The sequence below is a fragment of the Macaca fascicularis genome, chromosome 12 (assembly GCF_037993035.2).
Source record: "Macaca fascicularis isolate 582-1 chromosome 12, T2T-MFA8v1.1".
Lineage (NCBI taxonomy): Eukaryota > Metazoa > Chordata > Mammalia > Primates > Cercopithecidae > Macaca > Macaca fascicularis.
Window position 1 is genome coordinate 38,862,366 of NC_088386.1, and position 20,881 is coordinate 38,883,246.

The following is a 20,881-nucleotide window of genomic DNA, read 5'->3' on the forward strand; positions in this document are numbered from 1 at the left end:
CATGAGAAATTCAGTTTCCAACAAAAGGGTTTCTGTGTGAAATTGCCATTGTAGTTAACAAATTAATAATATCAGCTATATACAAATGTATTTCTGATGTCTTAAATACAGCTAATGTACTTCTCATCTATAACTAAAGAATGGTATATAAAAACTAAGACTGCCCTCTTAGTGTTTGAATTCTGTCTGTCACACTTTACACCATGGTTGCACTGATCAAGTCAGAATGTTCTTCCCAGTAGCAGTAATTTACTGTAATACTGTATTTTAAATGGCAGGAAAAGAGTATAGAATTTTCAAGTGGCTGGAAAAATTCCTAACTGTATGTTAAAAATGACTCAGGAGAGTTAAAAAAAAATACTGACAAGATGAGAGAGAAAAAAAGAAAAACTTAGCTTGGGTAGCATAATATGGAAGACAGAACAATAAATAAACAGGAAGTCCACTGAACTACAGAGTTTTGAAGTATGATGGACTTACATAAAGTCCCAAGAAGACTGTTGATTTGTTTGCTAAGAGAAAAGCAAGTAAATGATGCCAGAAATTTTATGGGTAGAAAATTAAATACCCGCTTCTTATAACTCAACCTCTTAACAGAGAAACTACTTCTATTTTCCACTAAATCCTGATTTTCTGTATCTTCCGTATTGTTCTTAGTTATTCTGACACGGTCATTTCCCCTGTGTCGCCTAGGACAACTTTCTTTAACACTAGCTCCTTTCCCTTCCTCCAATTTCCCCCATAAAAACCATGCTACGGGAAAGTGTGGAGGCAAGGAGTGTGTGTGTGGGAGGGTAGGTTGGTGGAACAAGAAGCAAAAATCAGAAACGTAAGGTTTTTAGATGTTTGTAACATAACGACAGATGCTGAGGTAGAGTCTATCTTTAGGTTTGCCAAAGGTTCCATTTTGTGTGTCTGTTTTTTGATTCTCTCTAATTGCTGTTCAGCTTTGTATGTGGCTTTGCTAATGTGTCTTCCGTAGCCACATTGTCGTTTCTTTAATTAACCTTGATATCCTAGTACCCAGATAGCAGAGTTCATCAAGCAGGCACTTGGAACTTTTAAGATTCATGCTGTTGTACTTTGATTTTTAATAGTTATTGCACAAAGTATATTTTTAAAATGCATTTTTATTCTGCGAGACTTAAGGTGGATGGGGAGAGAGCTTGTTTTTCTTTTTTTCTTGTTTTGTTTTTTGTTTTTACATTTAGCCTCCAGCCTCCTTGTAATTTGGTTGTTTTTCTCCCGGTTGCTACTCTAGAAAGCACATGGTCTTTCTCTCAAACCATGCTTTATGACATTGCTATTTGCAGAAATTTAACTGGCAGCCCACCCCAGGAAGATAAAATCCTGTTTCATCCAAGTTTGGTTCCCTCCTACACCCACACCTGAAACTATATTTCTGCCAGAGCCTACATTCTGCTAAGGAAGAAACCAATCTTTTATAATACTTCAACATACGTGAATTTTATTTTATTTTTAATTAAAAAATTGCATTTCTCATCCAAAAATGCTAGATGACATTTAAAGCTAGAAAAGTGTTTCCAAATAACTCACCTTTACAATTAACTCTTATCAGGACTAGACAGTTATTTCACTGTACCGGGGCAAGCACATGGCTGAGATGAGGCTGGGCAGTGAAAGGCCTCCATGATGATCGCCACTCGAGCTCCTGGCAACGTGCAGAAGCACATTATCCCACAGGATTTGCTCAGGGCTCAAAGTTTGGAAGAGAGTTACTGGTACATAATTGGAATGAGACCAACTTTTATTTTCAGTTAATAAGATGCTCAAAGATAAATGAAACTTCCTGGTTTTGGGGAGAAAAAAAAAAGACTCTTGGGAAGCATTTCTTAAGTTTTTCCTGAAAACATTTTTAGACATACATTTGCTACCTCTAAAAAACAACATGAATGAATTAGATCTCGATGATAATGGAAAATATTCAAGGTTTAACACTAAAAGGATAATGACCTTGCAAAAGTGTGTTTGGCAATTTTATTCAATGTGAAATTCTTAAGAAAATTGTTCAAGATAATGAATAACATTACAATGCAATTTCACTCATCTGTCCTCAGTTAAAACACTTTGACAAATCAATTCATTAATAAGTAAATCTAATATCCCTGTACTGTCCTACCTTAAATATACTCATTATGTATAATGCATGACAAAATTTTGCTATGGACTAATATAGATGTATGTATCTTTATTTTTATGTATGTAAGTGTGTATCCACATACATGTGCATACATTTTAGGGAGTCTATTTAATCCTTCAAAGAGGTTTGCAGATTATAATAGAGTTCTTGCAGCAACAATTATATTTCATTTAATACTTTTCTAAGCAAGTAGAATTTTAACATATCAGACTTTTATAAAAGGGAAAGATTTATGTAACTAGCAGATGCTATTAATTGATAATCACCATTTATAGTCTTATAGATATTTTAAAGTCGTTTCCTATACATATAACATTATGGTACTATATTTAGGTTTTTATTTATAGAATATATTTTAGAAGGAATTAGGTAGTTTTCATTTAAAAAGTTTAATTTTCTTAATTTATCCTAGGCCAATTCTATTAATATGTCATCTTAGAATCATGATATTATTATAATAACAATAGCTTACTTTGATATACATGTGGCTCCCAAACACAGTTAAACATAAGAATTGCTGGGATAAATTTTGAAAAATATGGATACCAGAATACTTACTGTATTACCAAGGAGTAGGACACAGCTGTCTGTATTTTATAGAAACTCCGCAGGTGCTCCTGTGCAGGATGGAAGAAAATGCCATCATTGCATAGTTTCTACTAGCCAGAAATAACAGTTAAAAAATAATACTAATAACTATTATAGGAAGAATACCACCAACAAGAACACCACTAAAATCTACTCTCTTCAATATTTTTTAACCTAAAAAATGACAAGTCGTGTTATATATTCCTGAATCACCTTAATCCCTTAAGAAATAAATACATATTAAATATTTATTTAGGCCTGGAGCAGTGGCTCATCCCTGTAATCCCGGTACTTTGGGAGGCAGATGCGGGTGGATCACCTGAAATGAGGAGTTCAAGATCAACCTGGCCAACATGGTGAAACCCCGTCTCTACTGAAAATACAAAAAATTAGCCAGGCAAGGTGGCACGTGCCTGTACTCCCAGCTACTCAGGGGGCTGAGGCAGGAGAATAGCTTGAACCTGGGAGGTGGAGGTTGCAGTGAGCCAAGATCACGCCATTGCACTCCATCCTGGGAGACAAGAGCGAAACGCTGTCTCAAAACTAAAAATAAATAAATAAATAAAATAAATACGTATTTGTAAGGATCAAATACTTTTCAATTCAAATGGTTCCCGACGGGGTATTATTTAAGAAAATCAGACTTTTCTCCTAGTTGAGGTAGGAAATCACCATCCAATCAATCATCAAACCTTGCTGCATAAATGCCATTCTCCGACAAGCAGTATTGACAACTGCTGAGATTTGTTAGAAATGCAGAATTTCAGGCCACCCTGGACCTACTGAATCAAAATCTGTGTTCCGCCAAGATTCTCAGGCAATTTGAATGCACAATAAATTTGAGAAGAACTCCCCAGCACTTGTGTGTGCCCACCTCCAAGCTAGGTGCTAGAGTACCCAGAATCAACATAGATGTGCAGAGATTTATCTTTGCCTGGCAGAATCTCGCTATTTGTAATATATACATATATATTTTATATATGTTATATATATTTTAATATATATAACATATAGACTTTGGAGGCTTTCATTTGAATTTGCATTTGAGCCAAAATCCTAATTCTGGTTACTATCTCTGATCCATAACATGAGATTCTCTGATCAATTCTGTCTCCAAATATGTAATCTCACTATAAGTATCAAATAATCAAATGCATGAACCTTCAAAATGTAGCTGGAATCTCACCATTATTTCCAGCCTAGATTACAATAAATGGCTTCCTAACTGGGTCCCTGCTTCTATATTCACTCCTCTTATAGTGTATTTTCCAAAAGTAGTCAAGCTCAGTGACTTTTTAAAAGACTTCAGGCTTATTGTCCCCATTCAAAATTGAACTTACATAGTTATAGTTTATGTACTTTAGGTGTCTGTTCAAATGGTAGTGCCTCAACTAACCTTTTCCTGATGATTGCATTTAAACTAAGCTTCCTGTCTATCCCTCTCTCTCTTCAACTTTACCCTGCATTTTCCTTTATGGTCCTGTGGTCCTCATCACTCTTTGTAAGCAATTGTATCATATTATTAAATAGTTTACTGCCTGTCTTCACTTGGAAATATAAGATCTAGAAAACAGACACTTTGTCTTCCTTGTCCCCCAGTGACTACAAGAGTACCAGATAAAAACAGGAAGCAAAAAAATAACTTATGAGTGAATGTTTAATCAAATTAGTGATCTAGGATATTCAGTGTGTGTGTGGTTATATCATAAGTGTATTCATTGAGCACCTAATGTATGTCACTATGGCAGACTAAAAAATGGTACATAAAATATAGTATATGTTTTTGAGAAATAAATATATAATAGGCATATATTGCACAAAATATATTCTTTGGGAGTTGAAGGATGATTTCAATGGCATGAAGTAGAAGAAAGAAGACTTGTTTTGAGAAGTAGGTAATATGGTGATGACATTTTCACAAGGGTAAACAGCAAGATTTAGGGCTGAAGTATCTAGAGTATTATGCGTGAAACAGTGAGCGTACCTGTGGAATTGACAGTTCATTAGAAAGGTATCTAGTGACTAGCTTTTGGTGGCTTTACCTCCAAAACTACAGAGTTTGTACTGTATTCTGTAGACAGTATTTTCAAGAAGATAGTTATGTGTTCATAACAGTGGTTTAGGGGGATTCATGTAAAGGCAACATGCAGGATGGACTGTATTAAGAGACTGCAAAGACAGACAACTGGTTAGGAGATTCCTTATCGGAAGTGGGAAGAGTAGCTTGGGTGAAAGTGTGGTAGTAGGAATTTAAAGTATTAAGTGAATTAATAACATTAAGTTTCAGAAAACCACACAGCAATTACTTGTATAGGGTTTTTGTTTTGTTTTGTTTTTTGCTATCAACACCTTCCTCACTATTATGGCACATACAACTGCCATAAAAGTTTCTCCCATTTTTTTTTTTTTTCCTTTGATAGAGTCTCTGTCACCCAGGCTGGAGTGCAATGGTACGGTCTCAGCTCAATGCAACCTCCACCTCCCGGGTTCAAGCAATTATCTTGCCTCAGCCTCCCAAGTGGCTAGGACTTACAGGCACGTGGCACCACACCCGGCTAATATTTTTGTTTTTATTTTTAGTAGAGACAGGATTTCACCACGTTAGCCAGGATGGTCTCGATCTCCTGATCTTGTGATCTGCCCGCCTCGGTCTCCCAAAGAGTTGGGTTTACAGGCATGAGCCACCATGCCCAGCCCATAAAACTTTCACACAGTCAGAATGATGAGGGTACTAATATAATCTGTGTGGATAACAATCCTTCCAGTGATTATGGATATTATCATTTCCTGTTGAAGGCTCAAATGATTGAGCATAGTAGTCTTGGCAAATATGAGTCTAAAAATAGGAGTTTATTATCTTCTCAGAAAAAGCCATCACTTTACTTCCAGATAAGGGCTCTTTTTTTTTTTTCAAACAGTCAATACAAGAGACAAGAATCTTTTCCTATATTCAAAAGCGACTTTCGTTTATTGGATGGTAAACTGCTTACAGACACAAGTCTTTTAATCTTCATTGCCTCCCGTTTCTGAACAACAGTTTTCTTAACCACCATGAGAATATTAAAATCGACCTGGTAGGATCATGATAAGGGTTAAATGATATAATCTAAGTTAAATCTCAGTCTCTATGCCTGAGTAGAAAGTCAATAAATATTTGTTGCCTTCTCTTTTCCCCAGCACCTAGAAAAGTATCTTGACAACATTAATGCTCAATAACTGCTTGCCAAATAAATGTTGAGTTTGCACTAACTAAATGATGAATTTTTAAACCATTGACCAATAAGCATTCAAATGATCAGGTTCATGCAAATATCTTACAGAGATGAACCTCAACTGTAGCCCTGAAATTTTTTCTTAATCTCTTCTAGCCCACAAATTTCTCTTCCTATAGGTTTCTGTAGTTACCTACTTTTCCCCATAATATTCATTTTAACCATCTGTCTCTTATCTCCTAGACCACAATTTGTTGATTACTTACCAGATATATATTTTCAATGCTCTTAGATTGATAGCTCCATTTCCTTTTTTATCCCTTTGACTCCCCTCTTGTGCATGCCAAAAGATTTTCTTTATTGGACCCCGTTTTTTTTTTTTTTTTTTTTTTTTTGATATAGGGTCTCATTCTGTCGCCCAGGCTGGAGTGCAATGGTGTAATCTCAGCTCACTGCAGCCTCAGCCTCACAGGCTCATGCAATTCTCCCACCTCATCCTCTCGAGTAGCTGGGATTATAGGGGTGCATCACCATGCCTGGCCGATTTTTGTATTTTTAATAGAGACAAGGTTTCACCATGTTGGCCAGGCTGGTCTCGAACTCCTGACCTCAGGTGATTCACCCATTTCGGCCTACCAAAGTGTTGAGATTACAGGCATGAGCCACTGCACCTGGCCGGGTCCCACTTTTATTAAATGCTGTTAATTTCTATTTTCAATAACACAATATGTTCCCGTATTCTGTGCTCCCCAACCCCTGTATTCTCTCTTCTATTTATTCTTCTTTCCTACTTATTTTATGAAACTCTTTTCTGATCTGCACTATAAAAATATTTTCATCTCTTTGCCCATTTTGTCTGTTGCCCAAGGTATTATCTTCCTAATTGGATTAGAAAACTCATCTTTATAGGGCCTTTTATGTGTTCTGTGCACTTATGGTTTTCTGTAAACAAAAATAATAAATAACAGGTGGAGAGCTAAATATATAACTCACTAGGAATGGAGCATTTCAAAGAAGAGGAAAAGGCTATGTCAGAAACACTCTATGTAGAGTACACCAAGTTCGGTAAAAATGTAAATGGTCTTCAACTGTTATATTCAATAGACTAAATCATGCTGTTTATTAATCATAAAAAGTAAACATTTCTACTTATCTACATTTTTTTTCAGAAAGGTATTGTAATAAATATAAATGTGTGTGTGTGTGTGTGTGTGTGTGTGTGTGTTAGCACCAAACATGAAACCTTTCCTCTGTCCTCATCTCTACCTAGTTCTTGGTGGGTAGAGAGACAGATGGACTCAATGAAAGATAATTAAAACTTTGTGGAAGTTGCTAATATAAAATACATGACCTGGTTAGGATTCTTTAGCTGCACCAATTCTCTCTTCCCGTATTTTAAGTCCTAACAGACAAAGGAGGGGCCAGGACAGTGGTGGGCTGGAGCTGGCTGCAGAGCTGACTGTGCACATCTCTTCTGAACCCCACATTCCGTGACATAATGTCAGCTAGAAACTGGCTACAGTGGGAATATTCACAGTAGGGAAATTGATGAATGCCACAAATCAGGACTTCCCCCACTCCCCCGAGAGATCCTATGATAAACATTTATTTGCACAGCATTCACCCAGGGCCAGAAATTTGGGGCAAACATATGCTGGAAGTCACTTGACTAATTGAGAGAAAGCAATAAGAAGACCCTAGAATCTAACTGGGCTAAGCAAAGGGGGAATTCAGGGATGAATCAACAAGATGCTACTCTGGGAGAAAAGATCGTAGCAAAGAGTTAAAAATGAGACTAGGCAGGGAAGCTTGGGGAAATTCTCCCAGCAGAAATAGGGTAACTGCATGTTCTTTGTATTGGATAGTTGCATCCCCTGGTGGGTTGGAGAGGGAGGTTAACGGATTGGGTTTTGAAAGTCCTAAGGTGAACCGGATGAGATTTTAAATAAAGAGTGACTTTTTAAGAATCTGCAGCAATGTGACTCTATCAGGCAACAACATGTACCTGGTGAGACTAGATTGTTGTACTTAGGTACAGCTGTTTGTAGCTGTAACACCACCTTACAGCACCAGGCTTTTACCCGGGGTCTAACAGCCTCTACTTCCTATGGGGGGATTCACAACCCTGGATAGTCATGGGTACCCCTGGATACCTGGATGCCTACCCTGGCTCTCAGGGCCCACTATCATTTTCCTGGTATCCTGAGCATTTTTCACAGGGGAAGAGTCCAGTTTCGGAACGAAGGTGGTGTGAATGTAGAAAAGAGGAAAAAGGCCTCAGAACTAGAACAGCAACACTCAAGTGTATACAAAACATATAAACACACGGTTGGGCCGGGCGCGGTGGCTCAAGCTTGTAATCCCAGCACTTTGGGAGGCCGAGGCGGGCGGATCACGAGGTCAGGAGATCGAGACCATCCTGGCTAACACGGTGAAACCCCGTCTCTACTAAAAAATACAAAAAACTAGCCGGGCGAGGTGGCGGGCACCTGTAGTCCCAGCTACTTGGGAGGCTGAGGCAGGAGAATGGCGTAAACCCGGGAGGCGGAGCTTGCAGTGAGCTGAGATCCGGCCACTGCACTCCAGCCCGGGCGACAGAGCGAGACTCTGTCTCAAAATAAATAAATAAATAAATAAATAAATAAATAAATAAATAAATAAAATAAACACACGGTAACTGCCACAGTCCAATGTTAGGTCATGGGAAGTATAGGACCTTTTATATGGCAAGTGACAAAAGCTCAAACCAAACTTGTGGAAGCAAAAAAGGGAATAAACTGACTTAAGTCCCTTTGCTCTCCTCTTGTCCACTGGCTTTGTTTATAAACAGTTTTGCTCTCAGTCGGTTCACACAGATGTGCTCCTCCTCAGCACTCAGGCAATCGGCTAACAGGAGAGACTGCTTACTTCTGGTAACTTCCAGGGGAAAATCCTAAGGGGACTGCTCACTGTGCTCGCTGTGGTCACCTGCCCTTCCCTGAACCAATAACTATGAGCAGAGAAATAAGATTTCCTTCTGGCCTGAGGTCCTCTGCCAGACATGGAGAAGGGCCTGAGCCCCATAAAGTGAGAGGACTTCCTCAAAGGAAGGAGTGCAAAGTAGCTAGAGAGAGACATCTATTACAATACTTTAGTTTAGTTTTTGTTTTGGTTTTGAGACAGGGTCTTGCTCTGTCACCCACTTAAGAGTGTAATGTCACTGTCACAGCTCTCTGCAGCCTCTATCTTCTGGGCTGAAGCCAACCTCCCACCTCAGCCTCAGGAGTAGCTGGGACCACTGGTATATACCCTGCTACATTTTTGAAGAGACAGGCCTCTGTGTTGCCCATGCTGGTCTTGAAGCCTTGCCCTCAAGCAATCCTCCTGCCTTGGCCACAGTTGTCTTCCTAATGGAGTTGTAGGGGACTTACTGATATCCGCCGTAAGTAGACACAAGCTCTGATAATAATCACTCTATCTAGAGGATTCCTTCTTTTCTTGCTAACTTTCATTTTTCCCCAAATTCTATGCCTTTTAAAATCTTTCTCCTGCACATGTCCAGTGTTCTTCATTTCTACTGTTTTTGGTCCAGTTCCAATGATGCCGTTCAACCCCTCTGTGCCACACTCACCTCCAGATCTGTACCATGGTTGGGCGCTCTCAGTGGCTGGGCTCCTAAGCAGTTTGTTTCTGTCAGGCTGACTGATGGCACTTAGGAGATACCATGTTGATTTGCCAAGAAAATCCGTGATCTAAGTAGAAGGGGCTTCTTTCTTAGCATAGAGAAGCTAATACATTTACTATTTAAGGTGTTACTTTTATTCGTAATTAAAAAGTTTAATCAGAGAATGGTTTATCTTCTCAGTAACTCTCTATAGCCCACCCTAAGTAGCTTGTGAAATGAATGTCACAGAAATAATAGAACAAGGATAGTTAATCTAAAATGCCATGATGGACTTCTACTAAATGTAGAAATACGATAATATAATAACAAAAGGTAACCACAAAATTAAACATTTTCATTTAGTTACAATTTTGAGGCTTAAATAAGTTTTGCAATTTTCCATTTTAAACTGTAAAGTTGCCTGATGGGAAAAACCGAAAGTCAGTATTACCATGGATAGAATGACCTCAGGATCTAGCCTAATTATTGCTGTCACTGAATTGTTTGTTTACTTCCCATCTGAGTTGCATGATGCTTAGATACGGTACTAGATTAGAGAAGGAGGAGGAATTCATGAGTAAAATGTTTATCTTGATAACTGGGAGAATGGCTAAGGTGAAGGTTTAATGTTGTGAGCAAGCAACACTATTCCATTGGCAATTAAAAGAACTTAATTCCTTATCTTTTAATGTTTGTACTTTTAATTATCAACCAACTGGTTGTCTATCTTAGACTAATGAAAATTAGGTGACTTTGGAAATAATGTTTGGTGCTGAATAGTTAAAAACTTGTATCCATCTGTCCCTCCCCTGACCAAACCTTCCAGTTTGCATAGGACTCTCTTCGGTTAATGCATGCTTTTCAGTGTGCTTTTTACTTTGTGCTCCTTGCATGCTATAAATTGTTTTTATTTAGAAAATGTAGATAAGCTATGATTATGTTGTGTGTGAGAATGTTTCGTAGATTCAGAAGGAACATGTACAGGTTTGTTACTTGGGTCTATTATGTAATGCTGGGATTTGGGCTTCTAGTGAACCCATCACACAATTAGTGAACATGCTTTTTGTTTTGAAACAGTGGATTGCTCTCCAAAATCAGTGGAAATGGATAATGAATGAGGTCATAAAAATAGCTTTCTTCAGGAATCTTTAGGATTTGATGAAGCTGGATATATGCATTGCCCAAAGATGGCTTCAATCTATGAATGTGGGAATTGACTTGGACTTGATGATCACCTTTACTTAGCACACAAAACTACAAACGCCTTGGACAGGAATGAAACATCTGCAAGTGTGAGGAAATTTATTTCAACATTGAAAAATCAATTTTACCTCAGAAATGACTCAGTGCCCCTTTCTGTTTTATTATATTTTCTAATTTAAAAAAATCTAAATAGGCAGACAACAGACCATGTATCAGTGAATTTCAAACATTAGGATTTCCTTAAAATGCCTTATAATTAGCTTTGGAAAAACTATCTGAAGAGATATAAGCATGAAGGAGAGGTCGAGGCCATGTGCTATCCCATCTCATGGACCTGGGATTCAAATGTCAACTCTACTACTTCTTAGTTTTAGTTCAGTCTGTGGTATTTTGGGTTAAAATTGCATTATAAATGCACCTGCATACATACATAGGAACATACCCACACATAAAACTACAAGGAGAACAAAGCTTCGTATGCAATCATTTCTTTCCTTAGTTATAACATCCGCTAAGGTTAATATTTGCCTGTTTTACATTTCGCTTTTCTAACATTTTCTTCCTGTTCCCTAGACTTATAGCATGTTCTATGTGGACTGGGAAAATAGTCAATGGTTTCTTTTGGTGTTTGCATACTTAATTCCTGAGGTGAATTACCTGCTAAAAAATGACTTGTATTTGTCTTTGATGAGCTGCCACCAACATAGAAAGTCTGACATATTTTCCATGGAAGAAATACTTATTAGTTTGTAACCTAATATTTATTTGTATTTTAGTGAGGAAAACTGTGTTTTAGTGAGGAAATGCAGGGAGAGTAGAACTGAATTTGTTCAAGTTTAAGCATTCACTAATACTTTCATTTCTGTATTTGAATGTACAGGGTTAGCTCAGAAAAATCTGTACAGTGGTTTTCAAGCCATAATCTTATGTTCAGATTTTGTATTCTGGTCCGTTGTATAAATATGAATTTTTAAGCAATTTAGCATTTCATCAAAGTAACAGGGCACTTGATTTTCATTCATCCATATGAAAACAATTAGGAAAAAATGCCACTTATCTTAAATAGTATTTGTCAGATTTTCTTCATCAAACTTGGTAAATACAGATCTCTTGACATTTTGATGAATTTTCATCACTCTGTGGTAAACCTAAGTGACTAGGCTGTGGCCCGTGAACAGCTTTTGTTTCTATGTGACATTAAAATGTATTTTTTAAAAAACATGATTATAATGAATATTCAAAATTAGATTCATTCTCCAGCATGTGCACAATAGGTCAGAAGTCATGGCTGGAGAAGAACACTTACTAGTCAATCTCAAGGTTTTATTATTTCTTATGAATCACATTTTTTTCAGAGATACAACTATCAAAGGGAGGGAAAGCCTGCTATAAACATATACCAGTTTCAGTTTACCTAGACAACTCTGAAAATTCATTTCATATGTAGTTAACTTAAAAGTTACTGTATTTCCCTAGCTGTATATTGTCTTGACTCAAAATTTCTTGGACCGTATGTTCAAGACAGCTTGAAACAGACATTATAAATGAAGAATAATCAGTTACCATAGTTCAGAGCATTTCTTCAAATACTCTTCAATTTCTGGTTCCAGCAAAATTTTATTTACTCAAATATAAATCCTCTTTTTTAATACTCTAGAGCCTCCTCCTCAACAAAACACCTCATTTTAGTACAATTGTTTTTATATCCTGTCACAGGATGATGATGATAAATGGAAAATGATTAAGCATATTGTTTGTCAGATTTCTTCTTTCACAATTCAATAAATATTCCCAGAGTCCTCCCTAGTCACCTTCCTTACAATGATTATCAAATGGGAAATATTTGAAATCCAAGGAGAAAACCTAGTTTTTATTTTGGTTGTTCTCCTTTTCCAAAAAGTACAAAACATGAATTAAAACTTTTGGACGCTTATAAACCAAGTTAATCACTTAGAGACATTCAGTCCTTTATTTGGGGACCTTGAGCTGTTGTATACTTCAGAAAAAAATCACACTAAGCCTCTGTTTCCACGGAATGTACATTTGTAATGAACGGTGCTTTTATGTTGGTATACTTGTATTATTTAAATACTTGATTTCCATCTATAATGCAGTTATTCAATGAAAGTTTATTACATCTACTATTTATTACATGCCATAAATAATCACCAGGAAGAACGATGACAAGTAAAAAAGGAAACAAGAGTAAATCTTTTCCCTAAATATTACCCACGCTGATCTTCATGGTCCCTGAAAATTCCACACTATTATGTACTTTGTGGTGTTAAAATCTCAGTTGAAAGGCTAATTTTATTATTTGCTCTATTTGTCTATTTCTAAACTTCTTTGTTTCAGATTGATCCTAAAATTGCTTACATGTTAATTATATCAAATACAATAAGGCAATAGATTAGAGATACTTAACCAAACAGAAAAACATCACTGGGGAACTTTATGCTATGAGTGACCTATATTTTTATGGTACTTTATTATTTTCAGAGCTCTTTTCTCATTTAATATGTTGTTATGTATTCTTTCCAGTGATCCTGTGAGTAAGCAACTCAGACATTTGATTTACTATTATCTGAGCAACACTTATGAAGTAGGTGCTTTTACTCCTTTTATTCTAAATGACAAAATGGAAGTTCAGAGAGTTCAAATAACTTACCAAAAGTCACACTTTTACTTACTGACAGAGCTGGAATTCAAACTCGTGTCCGCCTGGCTCTACACAGCACTACTGAGAAAAAATGAGAAAAAATGATAAATGGCTTTATCAACTAAAGTCCCTGTTCATTCACCCAGTCTTTTGTATCTTTTGGGAACCAGCCTAAATGTCTTCTATAATAGTGACTTCTGAAACAATTAACTCATTTCAAGTGACCAATTTTCTGAGTTACTGTACATGCCACTCATTTTGATATTTAATCACACACTGTTTTCCAATGTTATTTCTGAGTGTATGCATTCCTGACTTTTCTACACTGTGATATTTAAATGAAAGCAACACCCTTTCATGCTAAAAACTCTCAATAAACTAGGTATTGATGTATCGTATCTCAAAATAATAAGAACTATTTATGACAAGCCCACAGCCAATATCATACTAAATGGGCAAAAGCTGGAACCATTCCCTTTGAAAACTGGCACAAGACAAGGACACTCTCTCTCACCACTCCTATTCAACATAATGTTGGAAGTTCTGTCCAGGGCAATCAGGCAAGAGAAAGAAAGAAAGCGAATTCAAATAGGAAGAAAGGAGGTCAAATTGTCTCTGTTTGCAGATGACATGATTGTATATTTAGAAAACCCCATCGTCTCAGCCCAAAATCTCCTTAAGCTGATAGGAAACTTCAGCAAAGTCTCAGGATACAAAATCAATGTGCAAAGATCACAAGAATTCTTATGCACCAATAATAGAGAGCTAAATCATGAGTGAACTCCCATTCACAATTGCTACAAGAGAATACAATACCTAGGAATACAACTTACAATGGATATGAAGGAGCTCTTCAAGGAGAACTATAAACCACTGCTCAAGAAAATAAGAGAGGACACAAACAAATGGAAAAACATTCCGTGCTCATGGACAGGAAGAATCAATATCGTGAAAATGGCCATACTGCCCAAAGTAATTTATAGATTCAATGCTATTCCTATGAAGCTACCACTGACTTTCATCACAGAATTAGAAAAAACTACTTTAAATTTCATATGGAACCAAAAAAGAGTCCGTATAGCCAAGACAATCCTAAGTAAAAAGAATAAACTGGAGACATCACACTACGTGACTTCAAACAATACTACAAGGATACAGTAAACGAAACAGCATGATGCTGGTACCAAAACCGATATATAGAACAATAGAACACAGCAGAGCCCTCAGAAATGATGCCACACATCTACAACCATCTGATCTTTGACAAACCTGACAAAAACAAGCAATGGGAAAAGGATTCCCTGTTTAATAAATGGTGCTGGGAAAACTGGCTAACCATATGCAGAAAGCTAAAATTGGATCCCTCCCCTACACCTTATACAAAAATTACTCAAGATGGATTAAAGACTTAACGTAAGACCTAAAACCATAAAAACCCTAGAAGAAAACCTAGGCAATGCCATACAGTACATAGGCATGGGCAAAGACTTCATGACTAAAACACCAAGAGCAATGGCAACAAAAGCCAAAACGGACAAATTGGATTGAATTAAACTAAAGAACTTCTGCACAGCAAAAGAAACTATCATCAGAGTGAACAGGCAAAGTACAGAATGGGAGACAAGTTTTGCAATCTATCCATCTGACAAAGGGCTAATATCCCGAATCTACAAAGAACTTAAACAAATATACAAGAAAAATAAAAAGCATCAAAAAGTGAGCAAAGGATGTGAACAGACACTTCTCAAAAGAAGACATTTATGTGGCCAAGAAACATATGAAAAACTCGTAATCACTGGTCATTAGAAAAATGCAAATCAAAACCACAATGAGGTACCAACTCATGCCAGTTAGAATGGCAATCATTAAGTCAGGAGACAGCAGATGTTAGAGAGGATGTGGAGAAATAGGAACACTTACACTATTGGTGGGAGTGTAAATTAGTTCAACCATTGTGCAAGACAGTGGCAATTCCTCAAGGATGTAGAACCAGAAATATCATTTGACCTAGCAATCCCATTACTGGGTATATACCCAATTAATTACAAATCATTCTATACAGACACATGCACATGTATGTTTATTGCAGCACTGTTCATGATAGCAAAAACTTGGAACTAACCCAAATGTCCATTAACAATAGACTGGATAAAGAAAACATGGCACATATACATCATGGAATACTATGCAGCCATAAAAAGGATGATTTCATGTCCTTTGCAGTGACATGGACGCAGCTGGAAACCATCATTCTCAGCAAACTAACTCGGGAACAGAGAACCAAACACCGCATGTTCTCACTCATAAGTGGGACTTGAACAATGAGAACATATGGACACAGGGAGGGGAACATCACACACCAGGGCCTGTCGGCTGGGCCGGGGGAGGGGGTGTAGGGGAGGGATAGCATTAGGAGAAATACCTAATGCATGTGACGAGTTGATGGGTGCAGCAAACCACGATGACACGTGTATAGCTATGTAACAAACCTGCACCTTCTGCACATGTATCCCAGAACTTAAAGTATAATAAAAAATAATAGGATGAATTAAAAACTACTATTTCATAGCACAACCAGCTGACTACAGTCAACAATAATTTATTATGCATTTAAAAATAAAATAGTATAATTGGAATATTTGTAACACAAAGAAATGATAAATGCTTGAGGTGAAGGACACTCCGTTGACCCTGATGTGATTATTATGCATCGCATGCCTGTATCAAAATACCTCATGTATCCCATAAATATACACACCTACTATGGTACCCATAAAAATTAAGTTTTTAAAAAAGTGACAAAATGAAAGCAATTGGTGCATTTATATTCTCTAAGGTTCCCCTTGATTTCTGAATGATACAACCTTGCCCTCACAAATGTTAAAGCAGTAACTTTACTATGCTCAAGTAAGGTGTGCTAGATTAATTCTAAGAGTGCCTCCGTGACCTCTATCCCCTGGTCTTATGTCTGGGACTAGGTTATGTCATATGGCAAAGATGATGGACTTGGTTACATTTTATAGGAATGGTGAATGAATTTTGAAAATGCAATTAAGGTCCCAAAGCAGTTAAATTTACTCAAAAAGGAGATGATCCTGGGTGGGCCTCATTTAATCATGTAAGTTCTTTGAAAGAGAGTCTAGATGTGAGAGAGAGTCTTCTACTGGCTTCAAATCAGAAAACAACCATGTTATGTTCTGAGGATGGAGAAGGGGTGGCCTCTGGGAGGCGAGGGCCTTAGCCTCACAACCACAGGAGGTGAATTCTGCCAACAAGCATGTGAGCTTGAAAGAGGGCCGCACAGCCTCAGAAGGTACAGTAACCCCATCTGACGCCTTGCTTACAACCTGTGATATCTCAAAGACAGGACCCAGCCCATCTGTGCACAGACTTCTAACCCATGGAAACTATGAAATAAGAAATACTGTGTTTTGAGCTATTAAATTGGTGGCAATTTGTTAGACAGCCACAGACAACTAGTACATAAAGTTATATCTAATGCACTATAAAACTTGTCAATTTATATAGAAATTATATACATATACACATATAATGTATACATATTCACACATACACACCCCCCCTCCCTAGTTCAGCAGTAGCATCACTAACTTAGAGTTTTAATTGCAAAACTTTCACTGAAGTTGTGGAGCTACTCTACAAAAGTTATGAAAGAACATATTTTTAAGAAAATTGCCCCCCTGCCCCAAAACCCCCATCACTACAAAAAAAAAAAAAAAAAAAAAAAAGAGCCAAGCATGGTGGTACATAGCTGTAGCCCCAGCTACTCAGGAGCCTGAGGCAGGAGAATCACTTGAGCCCAGGAGGCAGAGGTTGCAGTGAGCCTAGATTGTACCACTACACTCAACCTGGGTGACAGAGCAAGAGTCTGTCTCAAAAAAAAAAAAAAAAAAAAAAAACAAGGCCTAATTATTAATAATTTATAATTTCAGGGGGAAAAATTGGCATTAACTTAAAAGCTTAGTATTTATTTGTCAAAAGCAAGACAGAAGAGTTTAAGTGAAAACTGGCCTACAGAATCTGTAAAATATAAATAGTATGATGTAATGTTAATATTTCAACATTCTGCCTAAAAAATTTTTAGATATAACTTTCAACTGTCCTACCATTTCCCCATCAAATTTTAATATACAAAACAAACTTGCATAATAGAAACAAAATTCTCAAGTGGCATTGTATAAGACATAAATAAAATACCCATAGTAATTTGTGTGTTAAATTTATAAGGTTTCATGAGTAGCCATGTATGATTCCTAAGTCCCTGCCACTTTACAGATGAATAAAATCTATATTTTTCAGGCTCTTTAGGACATTGTATAAAGGCAAAGAAACCTAATGAATCATGCCTTCAGAGTTTTGAAGTAGCACATACACAATATTGCTACATGGTTTATGCAATTTCAACATATTACCCAAATGGAATTATGATTTCTTTCTAATTCAGTTTGTCCTTAAGGTTTCATTTCTCCATCAGTGATATATTGGAAAACTCTTCTAGGCAATAAATACACACAGGATGAGTTGTAATTTTCCATTTCTAAAGTAATATGTTTGGTAACTGTCAATGTCCCTAGATCAATTTGGATGTCCATAGGGAAAGTATTTATTTGCACATTAAACATAAATAACCTACATTGTATGCATACTGTTTAGATTTCCTTATGAGGATGTTCAAGTAAATATTACTAAACTGTTGTCACCTTCTCGCTAAAGATTATCATTTCTTTGGTTTGAGTTGTAAACTGACGGTCCTCGTTGTACCCTTCATTAAATAGGGAACTTTGAGTTGATCGTATATCATTTATTTCAGTTTCAAAAGGACAGAAATCATACCTGCAGCCAAGAGGTTGCCAGGAAGATCAGATGTGGGTGAAGGAGTTTCCCAACTATGAGCCCATACATAAACCAGAGTTGTCTTTTATGTTATTATAATACATAAAAACCAAACATATATATTCCCCCTGGGAACTACATTTTAGCAATATATTTTTCATTATTTTCTATTCTTGTGGACATTATACACTGACTGCCTTTAGGATCCCTTTTGTGAAGCTTTCCTTGCTCCCATCACTCTTCTTCCCACCCCAATCTTTTTATTAAAAAGCATGCCATCTTTAGGTCAGTAGTGTACCATAGACGTATATAACTTTATGCTGGTACTTAACTATACATATTTGTTTATTTCTGTCTCCTTTACTAGACTATCCACTTTTCAGAGCAGGAACAGTGTCTGGTACATGATTTGTTTTGTTAAAACCCAGCAGAGCACATAATGCGTAACTATCATTCAATGAAGTGGTTTTGATGTTATCCTTTGATAAAGAAATCTATGAATGCATGAGTGGATAATGAAAATTTTAGCAGTCAGATCTAAGCAAGGATTATATAGACACACATGCTTTCATATATCTCTTTCCGAAAGAAATATTGTTGATATTAAAACAACAAAGTGCTCTTAAGAGGTACATGAGAAAAATATTGAAACATGTAGCTACTTTAGAAAGGCTAAGATTTTCTTCTGAGGTAAAAAGAGAGATGGCTGGATATTTTAGCAGTAGAGGTAGGGTTAATATCATTTCTTAAGTCTGACCTCAGGTTTAACTTGTGAGTCTAATGTTAATCGTTATTATGTCTTATAAGACATAAGCTTCACACTTCATAAATTCAGTCAGCTTGTTTCCACTATCCAGAGCCATGTTAAAGAACAGTTTTACAAAGCATACATTTCTAGAGTCCTTTCTGCACCCTTTTTCAAATAGTTTCTTGTCATTCTGGCTACCTTTCATGAGGTGTACCTGCTACAAAACCCTAAAAAATAATAATGCAGATGTTTGAGTCAATAAGTGGTCCGTCTCTCTTTCGGTCAACCTAGTACATAAATAAAATTGCACCCTTCCTTTCACCCATTTGTACAATAATTAGATGATAGTATCAATTCAAACAAAGAAATTTATGTCCTAGGAACTGGTTATACAAATACGTTATTTCTTCTCATTGAAATGAGTAGAAGGAAAGAGAACTAATCATAAAATATGACATTATTGCCTACCCACTAAATGCAGCCTGGAATTTTACAAAAGAGTCTTCCTGTGGTGGTCTCGATGGTGAGATATAACTGCCTTTCATAATACTAGAAGTACAGACATCCTCATATTTTTAAAATATGCTTGATAAGATCTTCATTTGTTGTATTTTTCAGTTGAGATCTTTTATGCTTTATATTGTATCTAATAGGCCTATTCACAAATGAAGAGTATATGAGGGAAAAGATGAATATCACTTCATAACAAGACATTGAAATAAACTCTCCTAAATTACGAAAGTTTCCCAATGCATATGGCCTTTTTCTTCACGGCTTTTCTATTCAAATATCAGAGTGCTTCAAGTGGCTTTGATGACATACTTATGAATTCATGAAAGTATTTTTCATAATCTGCTCACCTTTGGTGCTTAGAGGTTATGCAGATTGCTTTTATTTGCTTGGCTGGAAAAGAAGAGCTCTGAGTGGGATGCAGATACATAACACTTCAAAACAGTTTCTTACATTGTCTTAGCTACTTTTCAGAAACTTGCTGGAACTCTCTACCCAAACTTCAGGCAATGATAAGAATAAGTGTCAAATATTATTAGTTTTGGAGTATAACTACTAATTTTTGTTTCGACTGCATAGTACATATAAAAACCTTGGAACATTTCCAGTTATCTTCACTATCATTTAGTCCTTAAAACCCAGAACAGACATTTAAAATGAGAAAAAAAAAAAAAGCCACCATTATATTGAGGCTGCAGATGCAAGTTGGCATCATCAGAAGATGAATACTTGTAGCCTTCACTGGCAACCTGACCAGATATATTCTGTATAATTAAATAACGGAGCAGTTTAAAAAATAAAATTACAACATCTTGGGCAATCTTTTGTGAATAATGGAGTAAGCAGAAGAGAGAGAAAAATTCCAAATGTGATTAGCGGTTGCTCTTCATGAGAAATTTTCTCCACCTCTAATTTGACTTTTGTGAAAGGCTTTAATGAATACTTTCCTCAGTTATACTGTTTGTTGTTTTAAATATCACTGTGGACTCTTCGCAGTGTTATTACCATATGAAGACGACACGTCGGCGAACTTTATCAAATACCATGCAGCTCTTGGCATGCCATGTCTATGTAACTCATTCGAGCCCTTCTTGTCCGAGTTGCAGTACTCTTTTGCATAAATGTTAAGGTTACCGTAATTCCAAAAAGAAACGAATTTTCAGAGACCTGCCTTATGAAGAAAACGGCTTTGGAGAAAGCAGGAAATATTAGTACATCAAACAAAGTGAAAGACAAAGTAGTTTAACTTGTTGGTTTGTTTGCTGAAACTCAAAAGTAAATATACTGTAGCTCAAAGTGTTCC

The 20,881-nt window shown here is 36.6% G+C and overlaps 1 protein-coding gene and 1 long non-coding RNA gene across 5 annotated transcripts in view; one reads left to right on the forward strand and one right to left on the reverse strand.

Moving 5' to 3' along the window:
• The window catches only part of ARHGAP15 (Rho GTPase activating protein 15), a 629,485-nt gene that overhangs the window by 186,478 nt on the left and 422,126 nt on the right, over nt 1–20,881 (forward strand). The gene's annotated exons all lie outside the window — the stretch shown is intronic.
• LOC123568038 (uncharacterized) overlaps nt 1–20,881 on the reverse strand; it is an 80,295-nt gene that overhangs the window by 2,848 nt on the left and 56,566 nt on the right. The window contains exons 3-4 of the long non-coding RNA XR_006691239.3: nt 13,476–13,547; nt 2,720–2,778 (exon numbers count right to left, since the gene is read on the reverse strand). This is a non-coding gene — a long non-coding RNA (uncharacterized lncRNA). The remainder of the gene's footprint in view (nt 1–2,719; nt 2,779–13,475; nt 13,548–20,881) is intronic.